Source organism: Alexandromys fortis, unplaced genomic scaffold (genome assembly GCF_014885135.2).
Source record: "Alexandromys fortis isolate MF-2015 unplaced genomic scaffold, M_Fortis_MF-2015_v1.1 scaffold_262, whole genome shotgun sequence".
Taxonomy (NCBI): domain Eukaryota; kingdom Metazoa; phylum Chordata; class Mammalia; order Rodentia; family Cricetidae; genus Alexandromys; species Alexandromys fortis.
In genome coordinates this window covers 921,266-945,949 of record NW_026068147.1, presented here as the reverse complement: position 1 = coordinate 945,949, position 24,684 = coordinate 921,266, and the positions used below count along the sequence as shown (strand labels likewise).

At 48.1% G+C, this 24,684-nt stretch overlaps 1 pseudogene; it reads left to right on the top strand.

The window, feature by feature from the left end:
- The first annotated feature begins 19,541 nt into the window (after window positions 1–19,541).
- On the top strand, window positions 19,542–24,191 carry LOC126491433 (CD177 antigen-like; annotated as a pseudogene).
- Window positions 24,192–24,684: the final 493 nt, after the last annotated feature.

The window sequence follows — 24,684 nt, the reverse complement described above, 5'->3', positions numbered from 1 at the left end:
GGTCAGCTTTCCCCCTTTTGACTGCGTTCCCGACCCCAACGTTCCCTCCTCAGAGCCAGAATTCCAGATCCCGAGCCCCCCCCCCCAGGCCCTGTAGCCAGACCCTAGCCTCCTCCCTCAGACCCAGTGGCCAGACCAGATCCTAGCAGTTTCCTTGCTCAGACCCAGGATTCCGGGCGCCAGTCTCCTCCCTTAGGCGAGGGCTCCCACCGGCCCATGGCCCCCTCCTTCCTCATTCCATGGAGATTTTCCCCCCAGGCTTGGGGAATATGGGTTCCCTCACCCTTCTTTTTCTTTTTAAGACAATACAATTCTTTCTGACCTCAGCGTGTCCTCCGCGCGCCCAGCTTCGATGGCGACCGGTACAGTATGCTGCGTTCCTGGTGTGTGGCTCCAGAAGGCACGAAAGGCGGGGCCAGCCCCCCCGCCAGAATACTCGAAGCCCCATTGGTTGAGAAGGAATCATCGCATGATCTTATTGGACGAGCCTGGAGAATCATTGCATCTCATTGGTCCTCAGAGAAGCCAATTACTTGGCCGCTTCTGAAGGAACGCATGCGCCCCCTGGCTGTTGCCGCCTGAAGTGTATGTGGAAGGGGTTCGCTCCAGGCCAGGTTTCCCTCCTCCACTTGCACTAGGACTTGGCCTTTGCCCATGGAACTAAACACCTACCAGAAGGGTCTCCCATATTCCTTGCCCTGCCCCTGCCCTGGCACCCACGCAGAGCCTTAGCCCCCATGTGTCCCTTCCTCCCTCTCCACCCAGCAATGGAGGCTTCATTGTCTAATCCAGTCCTGGAGGGCTGAGTAGAGGATAGCCCTCTTCCCTGTCGCTTAAGATGCCTCCAAAGATTGTGTGCCTGAGTGGCAACCACGTGACTGCACGGGTTGCCTCAACATTGAACGAATCCACTTGTCCTCATCAGGACCGTGAAACAGACGAATCTTCAGACTAGTTATGGACAGATTTAGGTTCTTTAAATATATTTTCATTTATCTTCTGTGTATGGATCTTCACGTCTGTGTCAGGGCACACGTCTGGTGCTCAGAGGTTATCAGCTGCCAGCATGTGGTCCTGGGGATCAAACTCAGGGCTGTTAGATGTCTTCTTCTTCCCCTTCCTCTTTTTCTTTTCTTTTATCAAGTAATTAAAACAAAATAATGGGTTTGTTGCAACTTTTTAATAAGTGCACATGATTTACATTGTTCAAAAAAAAATTTTTTTTTTTTGGCAGAGTCTTCTAGCCCAGGATGTCTGGGGGTCCACAGAAGTGGGTCCGCTCCACCTTGACTGAAGGTCAGAGAACTTAAGCCTACTCCTGCTCTTTCAAAGTTATTGGCAAGAGGTTTGACTTAAGGTGTGGCTGCAAACAAGATATCTTGACCTAGGCATGGTTATTTATTTTGGGTATTGATGGTGGATCCATTCCACTCTGACTAAAGGTCAGAGAATTCAAGCTTATTTCTGCTCCTTCAATGATATGACAGAAGGTTTGACCCATGGAGTGACTGCCTAGGATACTTGATCTAAGGTGTAGCTGCTACATGTCCTGTACAAACAACAGAATTCTGAACTCATGTCTCAAGTATTGAAACAAGTAATTGTTCTGGTTGTCCTCTGTGTCGTGTTAAAACAGTCTTTTTGCCTTCTTCTCCCCTTTTTGGATAGGGGTATATAAGCATATGGAAAATAAATGTGGGCATATTCAGTATTCACTGGATTGCTCTCTGGGTTCTATCCTACATCGGGGTATTTCTTTCACATCTTTGGTCCTCCTACTTAGTTTTTCTAATCCACATCCCTCCTACCTTGTAATGTGCGAGCCCTGTTGAGGCTGGACACAGACAGGGATGGCCTAGAACTCTCAGTGTAGCTGAAAATGACCTTTCACTTCTGATCCCTCTGACCCCTCTTCCTGTAACATGGGTCACTGTTGGGTGCCATCATTTATGCGGCACTGGGGATGGAAGCATGCTGGGCAAGCACTCTACCAGCTGAGCCCCATCCCAGGTCTCTTGTTCAGGTTTATGTCTTTGTTCCCTTCGCACCTTCCCTCAGTCCTCTACTTCCATGTCCCTGGAGCACGGACAGTTGTGAGGTGCTCTGTGGTCATTGGAATTAAACCTGGGTCCTCTGGAAGAGCAGCTGGTGCTCTTAACCACTGAACTATCTCTCCAAGCTGGATTTTATTTTTATTTATTTATTTCTGAGACAGGGTTTCTCTGTGTAACAGCTCTGACTGATCTGGAACTTGCCTTGTAGACCAGTCTGGCCTCAGACTCACAGAGATTCACCTGCCTCTGCTTCCTGAGTGCTGGGTTTAAAGCCATGTGCAACCACTATCTGGGCGAGTATCTATCTAATTATTTATTTTTTGTTTTTCAAGACAGGGTTTCTTTGTGTTAACAGCCCTGGCTGTCCTGGAACTCGCTTTGTAGACCAGGCTGAAACTTCAGTCAGATGCTGCATATACCAAGAAATAGCAACTCAGACACAAGACCTAGGAATGATTTTATATCCCTTCAAGATCCCCAGAGATGTGTGCTTTGTGTGGGCTCATATGTATGTGAGAGCCGGAGACCAGATGTCTGTGTTGAAGGCTCCTCGCTCAGGAAATTAATTTTGTGAGAAAGGCTTCTGTATCTGCTGGATGGACAGCGAGTGCTGGGATCTGCATGTTATGTCCCATTATGTGTTGCTGTGCCTGGCTTTTACATGCACACTAGAGATTTGAACTCAGGTCCCCATGCTTGCATAGTGAGAACTTAACCCACAGAGTCATTTCTCCAGACTCCAGGAATGACTTTTTTGGTTGTTTGCTTGTGTGTGTGTTCTGGAACTCAGAGATGTACCACACTTTGCCTCCCAAGTTCTGGGATTAAAGGGGTGGGCCACAGCCCAAGTCCAGCCCAAGAAATGTCTTTTTGAAACTTCAATCATAATAAAAGAAACAAAATATTGCCCAGTAGCTTTATCCATCAGTATGAATTTAGCATTCTAGGATTCATTACACTTAAGTCAGGTATGTAATTTGTGGAGGGAATGGAGAAGAATTAGAGCTAGGTGTTTTTAGGTCCTGGTTACAGGACAGGGTATGTTGAAGTCTTTAGGATTCAGAGTGACTACATCCTTTAATTCCTATTCTGTCTAGTTCATTCTCTTTGGGATGACATCAAAGAGATGTCAGTGGTTTATTGGAGCTAAATAATTCAAGAGAGTGAATGTTTAAAATTTCAGAAAAAAGAGTCAACCTAGTTTCTAAACATAGAGATTATTTTGGTTGTGAGCCTAGCCTTTACGGCTGAGCCATCTCTCCAGCCCCACAGACATTATTAAAAATTATGTGCATTTACTATTGATTTTGTTTTAGAGACAGGGTATTTCTGTGTAACAGCCCTGACTGTCCTGGAACTCACTCTGTAGACCAGGCTGGCCTCAAACACACAGAGATCCGCCTGCCTCTGCCTCCCGAGTGCTGGGATTACAGGTGTGCGCCACCATCACCTGGACTTTGAACTGAATTTTTAAAGTGAGTATTCAACAGTCACCACTTGCCATTGCACATCGTCTATTTCCCATGGTTTGGTGTCACTTGTCCTTGTCCCAGCTGTGTGGTGCAAATATTAGATGACTGCTCCCGAGAATTCCTATTCATATTTACAGGAGAGAGTTCCCAGTGAAGTAGGGTCTCAGTTTTGGGGGGTCCCCCTGCTTCTGTCTCTCAGGTGCTACCATTAGAGCTTTGTACCGCATCTGGCTGTAATTGTTGTTTTCAAATGGGGCCTCATGTAGCCTAAGCTGGTCTTGAACTCACAGCGTAGCCAGAGAAGACAGCCAGGAACGGTTGGTCCTCCTGCCTCCATCTCTAAGTCCTGGGGTTGTAGGTGTGCCCCCCGACACCTGGTCTATACAGTGCTGGGGCTCAAACTGGTGCTTTATGCGTGTGAGATGAGCACCCTACAGTCCAGCCTTGGAGTTGTTCTCAAATGCTAGAGTGCTGGTGTGTTCTGGAGACCTGCTGCCGACAGCGTCATCTCTGCTGATCTGAACTACGTGAACACTACGAACTGTGCACGGGAAATGCTTACAACCAAAATTCGTTTTCTCTTTTCATTTGAGACAGAACCTCATGGAGCCCAGGCTGGCCCTGTAAATGATTTCTTTTTACCATTTATTAATAAAACAAATCCTGTGTACAAATATCAAAGGAAAAGAAAACCTGAGGCAAATCCAAGTTACCTCAAAAACACACCAATACGGCTTTCTTTCTTTCTTGAAAAGGCCAGAACTCCTCTTTGCTCTGCCTCCTTTTCCTGGTCTTGTCCAATCTTAAAGTCAATCTCGCCTTGATGTGGGATAATGCTCTTGTACACTGTAAAGATTTGTCACTCATATTGGTTTAATGAGTTGCTGATTGGCCAGTAGTTGGGCAGGAAATATAGACGGGACAACGAGACTAGGAGAATTCTGGGAAGAGGAAAGAGAGACAGTTGCCACCCAGAAAGAGATGAAGCAATGAGACTGCCTCACGGAGAAAAGCTACCAAGCCACCTGGCTAAACATAGATACAAATTATGGGTTAATTTTAGTTGTAAGAGGTAGATAATCATAATACTGAACAATAGCCCCGACCGTTTATAATTAATATAAGCCTCCATGTGTTTCTTTGGAACTGAACAGCTGTAGGACCAGGTGAGACAGACTTTCATCTACAAATGGGACCCTAACATTTGGCAAGAATTTCCACATAAAGCCTGAATAAACTTAAAAAAAAAAAGGATTCTAGGCAGACAAAAGAACAGAGTCAAGCACAGTTTCTTGGTAACCATCTTCACTGTGGTAGGCTGTTTGCTGGCAGTGAGCAGAGGTGCTGCTCCTTCAAGGGAGGCTTCCTGACTCAGCATTGGCAGCGACACCTGCCTTGGGGCTCTTTTAAGAGGCCAACATGACTCCTGTCAGTACCTCTGCCATGGAGCTAGACTCTTAAAAAGCTAAGGAATGGGGTGGAGCCAGTCACTAAAGCTGCTGCTTTAATCTTAATCATATCACTTAGCAGATTAAAGACTCCTGTGATAGCCAGTAAAGTCAGATTCAAATGAAAAAAAACCTCTAAATGGTTTACTGTGTGTTAAAAAAAAATGTATGTAGGCTTGGGAAAGAAAAGAAAAAGGGTGGAGAAAGTCCTTTTAAAAGGGGTGTGGTGGCACATGCCATTAATCCTAGCGTTTGGGAGACAGAGGCAGTTTGAGGTCAATCTGGTCTACAGAGTGAGATTCTGGACAGCTAAAGATACACAGAGAAATCGTGTCTGGCATTCAGAAAACCTATATTTAACCATATTTTAAAAAGTGCAAAAGTTAGTGGACACAGTGAAGAGAACCCCAGTTATGCTGCCTTGGTTGGGATGTGCAGACTGGTGCACATTTTGTCATCCCAGCCTTCTCAGTTCTCTCTCAGGCCTTGTGCCCAAGAACACGACAAGGTAAAAGAGGGAATCCCTCCCTTCCCCTTCTGTAAGGTTTCCTTGCATATAGATGCAGGTAAGCACACCTTTAATATCCTAGTCACCAAACATATATTGTTTTCAAATCGTATTTTTTAATAACCCTTTTTAAAAATGACTTTTTTCTCATTTGTTATTCTTATCCTCAGGGCAAGAATCACTAAATAAAAATTCATCCCAATTCATTGTATCTTGGGGACCCACTATTATTTAGAAGCAGTCACTTCTTTTTAAACAAGAGTTGAATCCAAACTACACATATAATATGCTAGTACTCTGTAGTAAATTAAGATTTTCAACCACCAATCCTCATGCGATAAGCTTTATGTTTGTTAACTTTTTGTTGCAAATTTTACAGATTGCTTTGGTTTTTTTTGTTTGTTTGTTTTTCCAGGCAAGATTTAATTTTTGTTTGTTTGTTGTTGTTGTTTTTCCAGACAGGGTTTCTCTGTGTGTAACAGTCCTGGCTGTCCTGGAACTCACTTTGTAGTCCAGGCTGGCCTTGAACTCACAAAGATTTTGCTTGCCTCTGCCTCCAGAGTGCTGGAATTAAAGGTGTGCCTATCTTTATTCCATCTCCTCCCCCCTACCACACACACTTTGACTTGGACGAGATTTTTAACAAGCATGCTGAGGTTAGAGATCAGGGCACCGTGGCCCAAGCCCAGAACCAGCTTTTTGTTAGAGTAGAACAGCAAAAACCAACATTTTAATATTATCCATACCTAAAAGACATATGGATCCCTATAAAACTGAATCCAATTGTGGAAGGAGGGACCAGAATGAAGCTGAGAACAAAGAAGGTTTAGAGACGAGAACTTTATTTAAAAATATGATTAATTTATTAATTATTCTTCCACATCCTAGTAGCAGTTTCCCCTTCCTCCTCCCCACCCCCCAATCCACTCCTCCATTGCTGTTCAGGAAAGTACTTTGTCCTCTTGTGGGACTCTTAACAGTGGGAACAGGGTCTGTCTCTGACTCTTTTCCTGGCTCTTGAGATATGAACTATTTCAGCCCTGGACATAGACAGAGAACACTGCAGGAGGGAGCTGAGAGACTCATAACTAAGTGAGGAGTGTGCCCACACTGCAGCTGGCTACTCCCCTCACCTGCTCCATCACGCTTCAGGCTCCCACATCTAATGGACACACCAGAAAACACAGATCCATCAAACTTAAAAAGACAGAACATTCAGACAGTCAGTACATGTGGAGATGGTGGTTAGGGCAGACAGAAGCAAACATTTGGTAGCCACCTTCATTCATACATCCAGTAGCCAATTTCCACCTTAGCTTTTCCAACAGGGACTAAGGGAGTCCTGTTGGTCCTTTCATGACTTGGGGATTAACGCTGTGTCCAGCTTTTCCAGTAGTCTCACAGATGCCCACCACAAGCAGACAGGATCCTTACCTACACCTCCAGTGGTTTTCTGGTTTCTCTTTCCTCACAATCTATTTGTTGAGAACTGGTCAGTGGCTCCCCCAAACATTGGGTCCATCAGCTTTGCCTGCATGTGTGACTGTACACCTTGTGATGCCTGGTGCCCTTGGAAGTCAGAAGGACACAAAGGATCCCTTGAAACTGAAGTTATAGGTGGTTGTGAGCCACCATGTGGGCACTGGGAACTGAACCTGGAACCTCTCCAAGATCCCCCACTGCTCTTAACAGCTGCATCATCTCTCCAGCTCCAGGAAGGAGTGGCAACTGGATGAACTTCAGTTTTATATAATTTTTGCTTTTCAGTCATCCAAAAAGGACAAAAATAACTATGACCCCTTATTGTTCTTTGCAGATACAGAGTTTGCCAAAGTAGAAACTCTCAAATAAGAGGTGTTATACAGCTGGTGCCCCCAATCCTAGGCTCAAGGACGCCTCCTGTCTTTGATTTCCAAGTAGCTGTGGACACAGGTGCATGCCACTGGCGACAAATTCTTTTTGTAGTCTCATCATTTGCAAAATCATCTTGCAAGAGGTACCTGATTCTTCCCAGAGTCTTTGAAGGTGGCTAAGCAGGTGTCTGTCTGGGGAAGGAGAAGTTATTGTTAGGAATTTTTCATTCAATTCGGCTTGTCTCCTGTGCTAAGCCTGTGTCTGGGACCGTGTGGCCTTAGCCACCCCTCAGCTCACCCGTGCCTGGAGGCCCGGGGTCTCCAGTTCTCCCTCTTTTTCTCTTTTCATTCCTTTTCTTCCTTCTTTTCATCATAACTGCTGCTATGGTGCGGCACGCCGCTACGGTGCGGCCTGGCCTTGGCTGAATCCCTCCTGCCCAGGAATCCGTCTCCCATCGGAGGCTCAAGTCAATTCAGTCAGGTTATAGCCCCTCCCCCCCCTTGAGCTCGGACGCCTGTTCACAGGGCCTGGGTGTTCGTGCCATCTGCATCTCGCCTTAACGGGGAGCTGTTCTCATTGTAGGCTTGAGGTGCCACGGTTTTTGCGGGTGTTTTCATGGCCTTGATCATGGGAGCCAAGCCATTAGACCTATCACTCCAGCCTCATGCTTTAATGCCTTACACTTATCAGTCTCTGTTCAAAAAATGACCCCAATATACCTTAGAGAAAAACTGTAAATGGCTGCCTAACAGCACACTACCACCGTACAGGAAAATATGTAGGCACTAAGATGGCTTTTAAAATTCCAGCCGGCTTTTTCAATTCTAGCCATGGCATGGTGCAGTTTTTTTTTGGTTCCATCCTTTTGCCCCTTCCCTCTGCAGCTTTTGTTATGGCATGGCGGATCTCCAACAGAGCAGACAACAGGTGGTGGTCACCATCTTGGCTGAGGGGCCAGGTCACGTGATGGCATTCTCCCGGTTTTACTCCCAGTTTTACCCTGCCTTCTCACTAAAATCCTATTAACTCTGTTACATATGTTTTGAACAATGTCATACCTCTGATAGGGCCCATCAGAATCGTCCACATTGCCCAATTCCTGTTCACTCTTTCTATACATAATAATCCATATATTTTAAACTGATATGTATATGTACCTTTAGCTGTTCTCTACCATTGTCAGTCCTGCCACTAACCTTATATTACAAGCAGTTTTTTTTCCTTCTTTCTGCCTTTTTACAAATGTAAAACTTACCTGTTAAGTTGAGAGCCATTGCAGTCAAGCTCAGACCCAACTTTTCAAACAAATTCTATACTATAGTTATACCTGATAAACAGCCCTCAACTGCTCAGAGATCTGGGGAATGTGATGTTTAAATATTTAATTCTTAAAATTTTGGCGGGTCCCAGTGGGCTCACGGAGCAGCAGCTAGCTCCGGCAGATCCCCAGCAAGACAGGCAGGGTGGGCGGGTGCTGGGCTCCGAGTAGCGGCAGAGTTCCCAATGGCGAGTGGGACAGACACATAGTATAAAATCATAACTGAGCCTTTATTACTTAGAGGAGAGAGAGCTGGGGGGGGGGAGAAAGAGAGAGAGAGAGAGAGAGAGACAGAGTGACAGAGAGACACACGTGCGCACGCGAAGGGAACAGGAAGGGAAGGGGCGAGATGGGGGGGGGAAGGTCAGAGGTAATGGGAGTGGGTGTGGCTTGTCTCCCAAAGAGGAAGGAAACCACAACACAAAGAACTCAAGAAATTGGTCATCAAAAGAACAAATAACCCAATTTAAAAAAATGGAGTACAGACCTAAACAGAGAACTCTCAACAGAGGAATCTAAAATGGCTGAAAGACACTTAAGGAAATGCTTAACATCTTTAGCCACCAGAGAAATGCAAATCAAAGCAACTCTGAGATTCCATCTTACACCTGTAAGAATGACCAAGATCAAAAACACTGAAGACAACTTATGCTGGAGAGGAAATGGGGTAAAGGGAACACTTCTGCATTGCTGGTGGGAGTGCAGGCTGGTATAGCCCCTTTTGATATCTGTATGGTGATTTCTCAGAAAATTAGGAAACACCCTTCCTCAAGATGCAGCAATATCACTTTTGGGTATATATCCAAAGGATGCTCAATTGTGCCACAAGGACATGTGCTCGACTATGTTCATAGCAGCTTTGTTTGTCATAGCCAGAACCTGGAAACAACCTAAATGCCCCTCAACTGAAGAATGGATGAGGAAAATGTGGTAGATTTACACAATGGAGTACTACACAGCAGAGAAATATAATGACATCTTGAAATTTGCAGGCAAATGGATAGAGCTAGAAAACATCATTTTGAGTGAGGTAACCCAGACACAGAAAGACAATTATCACATGTACTTACTCATAAGTGGTTTTTTAAACATAAAGCAAAGAAAACCAGCCTACAAATCACAATCCCAGAGAACCTGGGGAACAATGAGGATCCTAAGAGAGACATACATGGATCTAATCTACATGGGAAGTAGAAAATGAAAAGATCTCCTGAGTAAATTGGGAGCATGGGGACCTTGTGGGAGGGCTGAAGGGGAAGGGAGAGGCAGCGAGTGGAGCAGAGAAAAATGTATGGCTCAATAAAATCAATAAAAAATAATTAAAATAAAATAAAAAATAAAAACATAAAAAAGGCATAACAAGACCCACCACCACCCAGGTTGCCAGGGGTGAAGAAACCCCCCTAAGCAGCGACAGCCTATCAGACAATGAGAGCTAAGCTTTACCTAGCCTTTAGCCAATTGTGATGTAGGATAAGTAATTCTGTACTTGGAAATTGTAACCTTGTGACTGTTTTGTGGTTTTTGTCTTTATAAACCCCTTACAATAGTAGGCGGGGTTCTTCTCCCTCCATCTGCTGCGCCAGACTGTGAGACAGAGGCCCCGTGCTAACCCGCACTTAAATGAAACCCTGCTTTTGCATTCGGAGGTGTGTGGCTCCATGGTGTTCTTCTTGGGGATCTCAGGACTTACACACAACACAACCTGCTCCAAACAGTTAGGAATGCTGCACTTACTGAAAACCGACGTGGATCTGTCCAGCCAGTGTGACTGCTCCCTGGCTAATGGTGCCCCTTGTCCAGTCTTTGATCAGTCTTTCGGTCTTCCTGGGTCCTGATAACAACACTGGAAGTAGTTGCAGAAGAGAATACATCATTCCAAGCTTCCTGCCCTTAATAGGCTGAGATGCTGGATCACAGGAAAACTCCCTATACTCTAGGTCTGACCCCATTTGAGATGATATATGCCTGCCACTGCCTAATCTCAGGTCAGAACTACTAGTTGAATTTGATGACCCAAGATTTCTCTCCTAAGACAAGTTCTGTCTTCGGTGCAGAAACGACTTTGGCCTTAGCTGCGTGCAGTCAATGAGAAACCATTGCCTCCTATGCCCCATGGTTCCTGCCAGGGGATCTGGACCTGATGATCACCCAAAGGCACAGGAAAGAGACCTTGGAGCCTGGTTGGAAGGGACCTTACTCTGTCATCCTGACAGTGCCCACAGATGTCAAAATGGATGAGTCCCACTTGGATTCATCATTCTCACATATGAAGCCTGTGGACTCACACGCTGACTCTGAGGACTGTGCTCCAGAGGGAGTCAACCATGGACTCTGGAGAGTCATTGCACACCCACAGGGCCTTCTAAAACTGAGAGTCCACAAAGTCACCAACCCAGAAAAGTGGTGGGCTTGTCCCTATGATTTCTTAGCACACGCTTGCTAGGGCTTTCCAGTCAAGTTGGGTGGGGGGGAGCATTGCACAAGCCCCATCTACCATTTAATCTCACATGGAAAATCAATGCTGGTTCGGGAAAGTCCTGAACTGGACTTTCCATGTAGCCCCTTTAGGGACCTGGTTTCCTGATCTATACTTTGACTTGGGAAAGCTTCATGGTTGAACTAGGGTATCTGATACTAAATTACAAGAAGTCAACCATTTTTATGCTTGGCGTAGACATGATAAAGATAAGGCCCACATAGAGACCAATGGAAGGACCAATGGCTACTTTTGTACACCATTGAGCTATGTCTCCACAGGTCACACCTGACAAAAGGACCCCAAAGATGAAGACTTTACAAGCCTATAAACTTAGAAGGAAAGCATCTCAAGGGGGAAATGAGATGGTCAGAGAGCCAGAGTAGAGCCATGACAGGCTCTCCTAACAGCCTTGGCAGAGAGCAGACCTTAATTTCGCTTCACTGAAACAGACCAGAGCTGAACAATCAGTTTTCAGGAAAACCACAATTTATGGGCAACCATTCAGCAGGTGCCCCCAGCCTTCGCTAGCTCACCAGGCACCCCACAGTCCCTTTGCTGGGTCAGCAGGTGCCCCCAGCCTTCGCTAGCTCACCAGGCACTCCACAGTTCCTTTGCTGGGTCAGCAGGTGCCTCACAGCCTGCTGTTCACTAATGATGGCTTTCCCTGTCCTGCAGCTGGAAGGTTCCTAACCACTGGAGCCTTCCTCCAATCAGCCCTGGAGTAATCTTTCCTCCACCAGTCAGCCCCAGATTAATCCCTCCTCCCTGAAATTCCCCCAACTCCATTTAGAAGGAGCTTGTGACTGCCCTTTGGGGTTGTTAGTTGCCACCCCAACTTGTTGGAAACAATAAATGCTCTTGTTTACTGCGCATGCGACTGTTGGACTTTTCTTGGGGGATTCTCTCTGACCCTAACATTTTCGGGTTCCTAAGAGACCATCACTCTCTCTCTCAGGCAGTGAGGTGTTCAGGCTGCCTTGTGTTTCTCTGCTCTTAGTAGTCAAAGCAGCATGCTTGACTGTCGAACATGGAAGCTGGACAGGACAACTGGTCTTTGACATTAATCTGTGTTCCCTGTATAGTTTACACACTTCATTGTATCCTGGCAACTGCCGTTATATTCTGTTTCTGGTAAGAGGATAAAAAGTCTGATTGCTCTCAATAAAATGTCCACAGCCTCAGTCTTGCTGTGTACCCCCTGACTGGCCTAATTTGATTTCTCTCGGCCGTATTAGGTGACCTTGGCCGGGTGACAAGCACAGACACTTATAGGCCTGGCTTCCATGGTGCTGTACGACAAAACTTATCCTGGGGGAGACTCAACATACACATCTACCCACCCCAGATTGTGACCCCTTGACCAAAGTATGGCTACCACTAAAGTCCAACTTGGTGAACCAATCAGTTTTATATTGGAGTTACTTAAGAAAAATGTTCAGATCAAGAATTACTTACAGGAGCAGAAATGACTCAAAGACAGCTCATCACCACGCCCACCCCTGCCTGAGTGAGAACTCACAGAGATGGGAACCTGGAGCACAGGGCACAGCCTGTACACAGTTCAACAGGCTGGAGGGCGTCTTCTCCAGGGGCTTCAGTTGTCCAAACCTCTTGCAGCCAGCTCGTCTGGGTTCTGCTTCTTCCAGGCAGCTGCTCTTAAGTCAGAGTCTCCTTGTAGCGTGACTAGTATGAGAGACTCCTTTGCAGCTTTTACTGGCTGCCCTGGCAGGGAGGGGCCTGGTGAATCTGGTTGGCTTCAGGGACTTCCTGAAGCTATTATGAGTTGTTTAGCTTCTCTGCTTAGAAGCGTCCCTGAAGGGTTGAATGTTTCCATCTTACAAAATTTACACAATACTCAGTCCCTTTCTCAGGCTCTGACATTTTTTTTTTTACCTCTTCTTCCACAGTGATTCCTGAGTCCTGGAGAGGTGACTATGTATGTCCACCTGTGGCTAAGAAGTAGGCCACAGTGACTGTCTCTGGTTCTCAGGCGCTTCACTGGTGGTTGAGCTGAGGCTGCTAACAAGTGATCAATGGGTGTAGACATGTCTTAAGTGCAGTCTGATGGACACATCACGTTCATCTAGCAAAGCTATAGAAGTTGCTTCCCCCCTGGGAACCTACTACCTCCCCAGCTTCAGGTGTTCTCCTGACTTACAGTACCAGATGGGAACTTCCTCTTGTGGAATAGGCATTAAATTCAACCAGAAGGCTTTACCCATAATCGCCAAACTACTATGGCAGAAGCAGGTGCATTCTGTATGCATTTGGTATTTCAGCCCACAGGGTCCACAGCCAAGCAGAAATGTTGGTTTCAGGTCTCCACCAGCAGCCTACATGGCTCCCTTCAGCACTGTGATAGGCAGCCAGCAGGGTGGAGTTTCCAGTTAGGTCCCAGCCTAATTTCTCCATGTCCTACAGTGCCTTCTGCAATAGGGTCTTATTCGTCCAGATGCCTCTGGCTGTACTCTCCCTCACATCTACGATAAAACCCTTCTCCTCAACCATAGCGGACTGGTCATGTCCTCATTTTCTTCATGAGGTCTCTTGTTGCTTAGGTTCAATACCACATCCTCGGTGGTGCAGTGGCTCCCCCATTGCTTCCAGTCACGGAACTCTTCCCCAACCCCATTCTCACTTTTTTTTTAATATTTATTTATTTATTATGTATACAATATTCTGTCTGTGTGTGTATGTCTGTAGGCCAGAAGAGGGCACCAGACCTCATTCCAGATGGCTGTGAGCCACCATGTGGTTGCTGGGAATTGAACTCAGGACTTTTGGAAGAGCAGGCAATGCTCTTAACCACTGAGCCATCTCTCCAGCCCCTGTTCTCACTTTTTGAATGGACAGCTTGTCTGCCCATGCCCTGCAGCTGTAGCTGTTGAAGGGACTCTGGTAGGCCTGAGCATGACAAACACGGCTCTGGCAGGCCTTGCCCTTCCCATAGTCCCTCTGCCTTGCTAAAAACCATTGGTTTACACTCTTAATGCTAGCCACCAAGGTCTATCCCCTTATCTGGCCAATTCCTCCTCATGAGGCTGACAACCAAGGCCCAGCTATTGAAGTATTAAATAAAAGCCAGCAATTAAAAGCCCCCTTTGGCTGCCCTAATTAACATGCCCAATCAAAATTAAACACCTTACCCTAACACGGGGTTTTCTCTTCTATCTTTACAAACCACCTTTTGCCTATGGGCTTCGTCTGTCTCCTCTCCATCCAGAGGCGGTCCTCTGTGTTCTTCTCTCCCTTGTTCCTTTCCCCTTCTCCCTCTTCCTCAGTCTTGTGTCTTTATCTCTCATTCCCTGCCCTCTGTCCCTCCAGAACAAATAAACCTCCTCTGTTCTGAGAACGTGGTCTTGTGCCGATACTGATCCTTTCGCTGATGCCGTCCATGACCTGGATTCGGTCACCAGGCACCACACTGGCTCAGTTCTCACACATTGGGACCTTCACTGCCAGCCTTCTCCACCCAAGAGCCGCCAATTGGTGAGTTTCCGGTTACACTCCCTACATTCTCTCCAGTCGGGTGCAGTTGGCAAGCTTTGCTTCCACTTTTGGTGACTGCCCCTCCTCCACTGAAAATCCTGTTGACAGGTTCTAGATTTCCCCAAGGGACAACTGTGTCCTTTCTCTTGGTGATGGACTCTGGATGACGACCCCCTTTTCCCGGAGATCTCCTTATCACCTCTCGAGATACATGGAAACACCCTCTCTCTCCGTGTCTGCTGGTGGGAATAGCTTCCACCACCTGGAAAACGCATACCTGATATTAACGATGCAGTTTGGCACCAAACAATAACTCAGAATGTGTCTCTGCTTTCTCTTTTGTCTGCTCCATGCCCTCTGTGTGATTCTTACACTCTCTGAGTTTTTCTATACGCCACTGTTCCGTGCACATTGTTTCATGTCCTATTTAAGCCTCTGCGCACTGCAGGAATACTGACTGCCCGGCACTCTGTGCCCACTAGCTGCTTCACCTGCTCCCTGGCATGACCAGGAGTTACAACCAAATCCTGCTGTGCACCTATTCTGCCAGCACAGCCCTGCCCCATGCAGCCAATCCTGCAGGCCTGTACAGCCCAGGCTGCCTCTAGACCCCCAGAACCCCTACTTCCACTGCAGCTGTGCAGCTAGCTACACACATCCCCCTGCCACCAGTGCACCAATGCCACAGGCCAGATGCTGCAGCCCCTGCTCCTCAGGCCTGGGCTGCTCTGGCTACTGCCACAGGCCACACCCCTAGTCGCTGCCACTCACTGCTGGCCAAAGGCAGCATAACCCCATTTTTCCTTCTGCTGTTAAAGCCAGATGGCTGGCCTCTCCAGATTCCCTCTCCTAGGCACCTCCTAGTCCTCCAGCCCACTTTCCCTGGCCCAGTTCAGCCCAGCCAGGCAGGGAGGAGTCAATGCTCATGAGCACAGAACTCTAGGAGGCCCAAGTTCAACTGTCCATCTTTGCATTTTCCCTTCCCAGCAACCAAAATCCCAAACAAACTCACACCTTTCCTCCCCCTAGGAAGTACTGCTTCCTTAGGCCTGTGTCTGGGCTACTGCAACTCCCCAACCCAACCCCTCCATCCCACATCCCAGCCCAATTCTGTAATGGTAAAGTTTATAGTGTTTACGGTTTATTTTGACGTTAAAGGGTCTCCAATCAAATCTTTAACTCGAATTTTAAGGCTCAAACTTAAACTGTTAAAGATAATTAAGATACGTAAGTTAATAGTCAATCACCTGATGAATAATCAAATTCTTTAATATGTCCAGAACTATACTTGTTATCATGATTAATTACAGGAATAAGCTTTATTTGGCCTCCTATATGTGTCTTCATGGCTAAGCCTGTAATCAGGTAACTTAATAAATACCTGGTCCTCAAATTTCTCAAACATCTGCTGAATAAGGCATTTAAAATGAAAAACTTTCCACAATAAACAGACACCCCCTCCCAACAAGAAAATTAAAGAAAGTGCAATGGGACACTGCACAGGCAACGCCATCTGCACTGTGGCGATGCTCCTCATCAGACTGACCTGTCCATCATCAGTACAGACGACAACCTTCCCGCCATGACAGCCCATCAAGCTGCCCTTTCATCCCTTACCACTCACTCCAGGCTACCCTACTACATAACAACATCCCTAACCCTCCTTCAAGGCAGGACACTCTCCAAACCCCGCTTGGTGTATCCATCCTTACCCTCTGATGCCTGTTCCATCAAACTCACCCATTCCCCACTGCCAACAATTCCCAAACAAAACAGATCTCATCTCTCTTCCACAGTCCCACTTTTCCTCCGTCCAAATGATTCTCACACATCCAGTACCAACTTCCTCCCCGAACCTGTCCAGATGTCTCAAATATCAAACACTCTGAACAAATACCACACTCCCGATTACAAGACACAGCCCAAGCTATCTCCTCTCTGACACACACACACACACACACACACACACACACACACACACACACACAGCTAAACACTCATTTGGGCCAAGGTCACCCAACAAACTCTTTCCTCAACGTCACAGATCCCTCCTTCATTGCACCCCACTGCTTCCTCTCTGCCTCTCCTCTAAGCCCTTCTTTGGCCACATTGCCCCTGTTACCCCAGTTGCCAATGTCCCACCCCCACTACTGACTGTAGCCTTGACCATCCAAGTCCCCTTCAGAAACAAAAGCGAAGTTCTCTCAACCTTTACAGGCTGTTTCTCTCATCGTTTGCTAAGAGCCTCCCCAGTCACCCATGTTCCCCAAATATCTCAATTTCAGAAACCACCTGAACCCCACAGGAAGACATTCTGCTGCAATGGAAACCCCTCAAATTGTTTTCTCGCCAGCACAGCCAGACCCCACTTTCAGATGACAATTGTTCCCTGACTAACCTTATATCGCCAATCTAAATGGTCAAGGGCGCCACTCAAGAACTCTTGAACAGACTCCAAACTCCTGCCAACCTACAGCCTAAGCTTTCCTGCCTAATGCCTATTCCTAGGGTTGGGATTCTTCTTCCCAACTATAAGGATCATAGGCCTAGGGGTTTCAACTGTACATCCAAGACAGCTTCCCCTAGACTCCTTACCTTTACCTCTGTCCATAGTCCATCTGCCCCAACAAATCAACTCCAGCCGCAGCTACAGCTGTTTCCTTGGAATGCACATCCTGGTCCAGCCTCACAGAGGACACTTCCCAATAGTACAACTGGTGAAACGTCCTGCTTTTCCCAGCCTTGACCAGCAACCCTGCTTCCTTGGGTCCCTAATGTCACCAGGAAGCACCCACAGAGAGAGAGAGTGCCCAATATCCAATAACCCGATAATAAAACAAAAAGGTGGCATGTCCACCAACAGATGAAGAAAGCATGGTGTGTGCGGTGCAGGACTAAGCAGCCATTATCAACAAAATCTTTCCGTTCTTGGGACCCTGTGAAAAGCCCAGTCAGCCAGAGTCAGAAAGACAAATGGCACAGGTGTCCTCCCCTGTGGGGAATATAGACAGGAGAAGGACCTGAAAGGAGAGGACTGAGGGAAGGTGGAAGAGGAGCAGAAGGCATAAACGTGAACAAGGGGCCAGGGTGTGGCTCAGCTGGTAGAGTGCTTGCCCAGCAAGCTTCCATCCCCAGTGCTGCATAAATGGTGGCACCCAACAGTGACCCGGGTCTCGGGAAGAGGGGTCAAAGGGATCAGAAGTTCAAGCTCATTTTCAGTTACACAAGAGAGTTCAAGGCCATCTTGGGTAAAAAGACTCTACCTCAAAAGATAATAATCGCCTGAAGTACATTACATGATCTTAGGAGAAACTTGCAACAAAACTAATTATGTTGTATATAATTAATATGTTACTATTTCAAAAAAAGAAGTGCGGGTCAGAAAGATAACTCAGCAGGTGGAGCCCCCTGTCCATGAGCCTGAAATCCCGAGTTTAATTCCCGGGGCTACAGGTAGAAGGAAACTGACTCCAAAAAGTGCCCCCTGTCATGTGCACCTTGACATATGATTGTCCACACATATGCACACAAGATATACTAAAACGTAATAAAAGAACTGACGATTGTGTATGATCTGAGTGGTCATCCGCACAGTACTGACGAGGGTAAACATCCGTTACAGCAGCCGGTGCTGTCACCTGCTCGCTGCTTACGGGTACAATTTAGAAACATTTTAAGTGACAGAACAAAAGACCTTTCACCACGCAGGCTTCCAGGATACCATGTGACCCTGCAATTGGCAGATGACCTCAGCATTAACCGCCACGGACACCACTGACCGTTGCCCGACTTTACCTTTCTACGCATGCGTGAATCATGAAGCGGCCAGTAACTGGCATCTCTGGGACCAATGAGATGCAGCGATTCTCCAGGTTTATCCAATGTTTTCAAAGGATTCTAATAAGCCAATGAGACTTCGAGTGTATTATCTGACCCCGAAGTTGCCTCTTTCAGGGACTCTGAGAGGAGACAGACACGAGACTGGAACGTATCAGGGAGCGCCTTCCAAGCCCAAGATCTGGTGAGAGATTTAGGAGCCAGAAAGATTCTGCTGCTTAAAAAGAAAAGGAACAGCGAGGGACCAGATCTCTGAGACCTGGGGAAAAAAGCCAGTGAGGAAGATCAGGGGAAAGAAGGGGACAGGGGTCAGCAGCGGGATTGAGTCTGAGGGAGGAGGCTGGGCCTAGACTCTTGGGTCCCAGGGAGGGGGTCTAGATACGTAGGCCTGAGTTTGATAAACAGGGACTGAAGTCTTGGGTCTGAGGGAGAACTGGCCCTGGGTTCTGGAATCTGAAGAAAGGGGGCTTTGCTCTTAGGAGGCTGGGATTGTTCTCTGGTTCTGGATTCTCAAAATTTCAGTTCTGGACTTTGTGTCAAGGAAAGCGTCTGTATACTAGATGGCCACCATGGCTGCTGGAGGAGGCCGCTGTGGTTATTCCTTCATGCAGGGTACTTGGTTCTGTACACTTCGTCCTGAAGCTTGTCGATCAGAATTCTGGGTTCTGTGAGGTGGGCGGAGCACAAACCAGATTCCACATTCCTAGGTTGGACAAACCAGGGCTCTTAGAATCCGAGGTCTGGGGGAGCTGGATGCTGAGAGCTGGGCCTCTGAGACCTGGAGAAAGTTCTGCCTGGGACCTGAAGTCCTGAGGCTTAAAGCAGAGGGCTCCCGGACCAGGTATCCTGCATCTGGACACTGAAGGAGCAGAGCTGTGGGTTCTTGGTGTAGGGAATCCATGGCTGAGTCTGAGAATTATAACCAGAGAACACGAGTCCCAGTAAATTGTAACTTCCAAGCAACTCAGGATGGACTGGCTTCACTTTCTTGTGTCCCCTAAGGTTGGCACTGGCCAGAAACCAGGGGTTAATCTCTGTCTGTGTGGCTGAATTGTCTCCTGTTCTCCATCAGTTCCCAGGTCCTGATCAGCTCTTCCCAGCCTCAGAGAAGTCATGGCAGCCTGCTGCATCCAGTACTTACTGCTCCTCTTCCTGCTGAGCTTCACCCCCTACTCAGGTGAGGATGTAGAGGAAGAGCAATGGGCACACCGTCATTTGAGAGTCTTTACTGAGAATCTTTAACAGACTGGGAAGGAGGAAATGATGTCAGATGTGGGAGGAGGAGAATGTGTGCAAAGACCCTCAGGAGGACAACGTGTGAAACACCCTTACTCTACTGACCCACTCTGGTCACCCAAAACCTGCCCAGATTTTCAGAGAGAAGTCAAAGCCTTATGTGTCCCTTGGTCCTTCGTCAATAATGGGCGCCACCATAGTGTTCCCCTGCCGCCTGCTCCTTCCTTGGCCTGCGTAGTTCTGTCGCCCGAGGATGCCGCTCACTCTCCATTTGTCCATGTGTGTTGTCCCCTAGCCTGGAGGACTGTGTGTGTGCCACAGTGACTGAGAGTGGTGGGGGCACGGACAGTAGGAAGGAAGAGTCACACGGGGCCCTCTGGGCCAGGCTAAGACTTCGGAAGGTTTTAGATGTCCTCTCATTTTTCTAATTATGTATAGGGGAGTGTCTGTCTGTCTCTCTGTCTGCCAGCCTGTTCATCTGCTTGCCTGCCTGCAAGGAGGGTATGTGTTCCTAAGTGCTGGACACTAAACTTGGTACTTCCAAGGGAGCAAGTGCTCTTAACCCCTGAGCCATCTCTAGAACCCTTTAAGAAGTCAGATTTATTCTGGAGGCGATAGGGGCCTACCAGAATTTTCTGTCTTCTCAGGGCTTCTTAGAGTTTCTCAGACCTGGCATGATTACCTCATCCATTAGCAGTAGTACCCCAATGCTGGGTGGTAAAGAAGGTGGGGGAGAAGTAAAGAGGAGATCAGAGACCCAGGACAGGCAGGCAAAGGCCCTGGCATCTTGCAGCTGGGGGGAAGCATTAGAGGCGGCCACAGTGCTCAGGTGCTGCCGTTGCTGTGCAGCATAAGCCACAGGGTTTCCTGGAGAATGCAGCAGGGGCTGGAGGGAAACCGTGGATGAGGATTTGGGTAGCTCTGCCTCTTGTGCCCCAGGGGAAGGGGCCACCTTTGAGCAGGATGAGGAGGATGTGGTGGGATGGAGCAGAGAGTGCAGATCTTGTTGCAGGAGCAGCTGCACATTCTCCCCTGGGAAATGAGGAGATGGCCAGCCCCGCACTGGGGGCCATCACGGGGATGTGCTTGTGGACACCCAGTGCCAGCTCCCAGAATTTCTGCATCCTGGGGCACTTGAGGTCATGTGATGCTCATGTGAGGTCGTCAGGGAACGTCAAGCTCAAGGTCCTCTAACTGGACTGCTGTGTTCAACCCTGACCCTAAGGAGACTGAAAGCCAAAATTCCGAGTCCAGCTCTGCCACCTCCTGCCTGGGTGACACTGGACAAACCCCCAACACTTCCTGCCTCTGCTTCCCTCCCTTGAGAATGCTGCCACCTGCTGTGGGGCTGTGGTGAGGAAGTGAGGCAGTCCTGTCAACAGTGAAGACAGGAGCTGGCTCTGCAGTCCCAGTGCTCCAGAGGCAGAGGCTGGAGAACTGCCAGAGGGAGGCCAGCCTGGACCACGCAGCTAGAGCCTGTCTCAGACACACACATACACACACACTCACACACGCACACACACACACAGTGGATGCAGTGGGCTCATCTGCGCAGTCATTTCTGTACTCAGGCACCGAGCAGGCCCAGTGCTCACTCGCCATCAACCTAGTGATCTCTTTGGAATCTAGGGCTTCCAGTCCAGGCACTGCATTAGGCTGGGGAGATGGCTCTGACGGTAAAGGGTCTGCAATCCCAGGGCTGGGGAAGAGCCCTGGTCTTACTGATTAGTGGGTCCAGCCAAATGAGGGAGCTGTACTATCAGCAAGAGACCCTGGATCAAACAGGGGGTGAAATCTGATTAAGGAAAACACCTGGCATTGTCTTCTGCGCACACACAGACACACATACTCCCACGAGCACCAACACAAACACGCAGAAAGATATAGCGCCAGGCCACCTTCCTCAGTATTCTAATGTGTAATCAAACTTTCCTTTGGGCTTCCACTTTAAAAATAATGACACAGATATTTCTTATTAACTATGAAAGCTCGGCCTTAGCTTAGGCTAGTCCCATTAGCTCTCATAACTTTAATTAACTCATTTATGTTAATGCACCCTTTGCCTTGTGGCTTTTTACCTTTCTTTCATTCTGTATGTCTGACTCCCTGTCTCCTTGGTGTCTGGTACACACCTGGATTCATCTCCTCCTTCCATTCTCCCTGCCCAGAAGTCCCGCCAATCAGTTCTTTATTAAACCAATCACAGCACTACATTTTCACAAAGTACTCAAACATCTCACAACGCTAAGAAGGACATGAAACCAGATGGGGAGGAGAGAATGGCCAAAGAGGGGCCCTCAGTGGAGGAGCAAGTCTTCCTCAGGAGGCTCTGAGAGGAGCAGATGCTCAGGGAGGAACAGGGTGAATGGAGCTGCAGGCTTGGGGACTGTGACTTCTGAGTCCCTTAATCCAGATGGGGATGTCACAGCCAGGGCATGGGGAGTATGACCTGGAGTGTGATGGCCGCCCTTAGTCCAGAAGCTGAGGGGCAGACATGGTGGCCTACTGACTCACTAATCCTGGCCATTTTTCTCTCCACAGGTGCTCTGAGCTGTCACAATGGGACCATGGTGAAATTTGGCAGTGGTTTCACTAAGGAAGCTGTTGACTGGTCCCCGCAGGGCTTCATACAAGCTGGACCTAAGGAGATTTGTCAGGAGACATTCCTGATAGTAGACGTAGGTGTGTTTGAAGAGATGCATGTCCACACTCCTGCACAGGCCATCCCTGTCCTGCCCTGTCTTCTCTTTCCTGCAGTTCCTGCTCAGCTCCCTTCATGCCTGGGCTCCTCTTTCTGTGCCTTGTTTCTGGGCCATGACGGGGTATATGAGGCAGCCATGTGCTAATTAGGAGAAAGCCCTGTACTTATCCCTAGCAGCACATGAACTGGGTGTGGTGTGGTGGCAGCTGCCTGTCGTGGCTGCATGGAGCTGTGGGTGGAGACAATCAGCTTCATCTGCAGCCATATCGGGAGTTCCAGAGCAGCCTGGACTAGATGAGTCTCAGGGCTGGGGAAGAGGGAGGAAGAGGGGGGGGGAAGGAGGGAGAGGTGGAGGGAGGCAGAGAGGATAGAGAGAGGAAGAAAGCTGAGTGACTGACTGTATGGGACTTGTTAAACCACTGAGTCCTTCTGCAGCTTTACAGGAAGTGGGGAAAGGAGAGAGGAACAGAGCGTGGGAGCCAGCTGTGGGTGTGAAGGGCAGAGTGTGGAGAGAAATCCCGCAGGGTAGAAGAGATGGTGAGCACAGTGAGGCTGCAGCCTGTGGGAGGGGCTCAGGGAGACTGTGGAGACAGTGTGCAGCAAGGTCTGCAAGGGGCGGGGCAGAAGGAGCCAAGCTTGAGCTTCAGGCTTTGACTGACAGAGACCATGCTGAATTGTGTCCTTCCTGTGACTGGGAGCTTCAAGGGACCCAAGAACTGGGCTCCCAGGCCTTGCCTTCTTCCCCATCCAATCCTGGCTTTCACTCTTGTACCCTCGTAGGTGCAAAATCTGTCATACTGTGGAGCAAAGGGTCCGGTCTCCCTAGGCAGTGGAGTAGTGACCATGTTGAGGAGATTACCAAAGGACGTGGAATACAGGTTGCCATGTATATCAACTTCTGTGAATTTGATGATTGCAACAATGCTACCAGCAGCGATGCCACACTTGGCCACTTTCACTTTGAATGTATGTGATCTGGGGACAGAGAACTGCAGGAGGGCTGCCGGTGCCAGCAGCTGAGAGCACACTGCAGCTTCCTCCTCATCTCTCCCCAGCCTTCTATAACACAAAATCCTTCAAGTGCCCTATTTGTTTGACGAATCAGAAGTCCTGCCCCTTCAATCTTGTCTTCTGCCCTAAGGACACTGGTTGCTATTCTGGTATTCTGGAAATCAAGGGAGGTGAGTGCAGAGGTCTGTATCCGGGATTAGGGAGACTAAGGGCAGGACTCCAGGGACTCAGGAGGTGGGGGGGGGGGGCTCCAGAGGTCTGGACTGCTGTAGCAGAGGGAGTGTGGCTGGAGTCTAGAAGCCTAGGTCTGAGGGAAAAATTCAGGACTTGGTCTCCTGGGTCCACAGGAGGAGGTCTGGAATCTGGATTCCTGGGTAGAAGGTCTTGAGGTTTATTGAACTATCCTTCCCTTCCCTTTGCCCCTTGACTGGATCTTCATCTTCTAGGTGGAGTCAATGAATCTCTTCTCATTGAAGGATGTCTGCAGTTGACTTTTAAAAGTATATTTCGGGGTGTACTTGAAATGGGGATCTTCACCTTGGGGGAAAAGGTGAAGTTACTGACTGCAAATTCATTCTCCCATCTGCTTGTCCCTGGCACCTCCCTGGCTTGGATGTTAGGGCTGGGGCTCTTCTTAGCCCTTTGTTTGGAGGGCTTCATCCTCTCTGCTGAGCCCATTTCACCGTAACTCTTCACCCCGTTGGCCACACACACACAACCCTCCTCCAATGTCATAACCTAAGGCCTTACACCTAGAAGCTTCCTTCTGAGCCGTCCCAGTGCCGACATCCATTACCACACGATGCTGACTCCTGATATTTATATATGGGAGCCACTGCTCTCACCCTGTGCCAGTGGGACACACATGTGGAATAATAAAGTTACTGTCTATCTCCAAATACTGGGTTTCTCTCTGTGAGGGGTTGCACAGCACTAGTGGGACCCATTGAGAGTCCGCTGCCGAGCCCTGGCCTCCATGGTACAGTGTGACAAAATGTTCTCTGGGGAGACTCAACATGCACATCTACTCAGCCCAGATCTGACACCTCGACAGAACAAAATACAGATGCCATCAAAGTCCAACTTGGCAAACCAATGAGTTTTGTATTGGGGTTACTTACACGAATATGTATGGGTCAGATATTATTTACAGGAGCAGAAATGACTTGGAAAAGGCTCATCACCAAAGCCCACCCCTGCATGAGTGACAGCTCACAGAGCTGGGAACCTGGAGCCCAGGGCACAGACAGCAGGCAGCTCAACAGGCTGGAGGG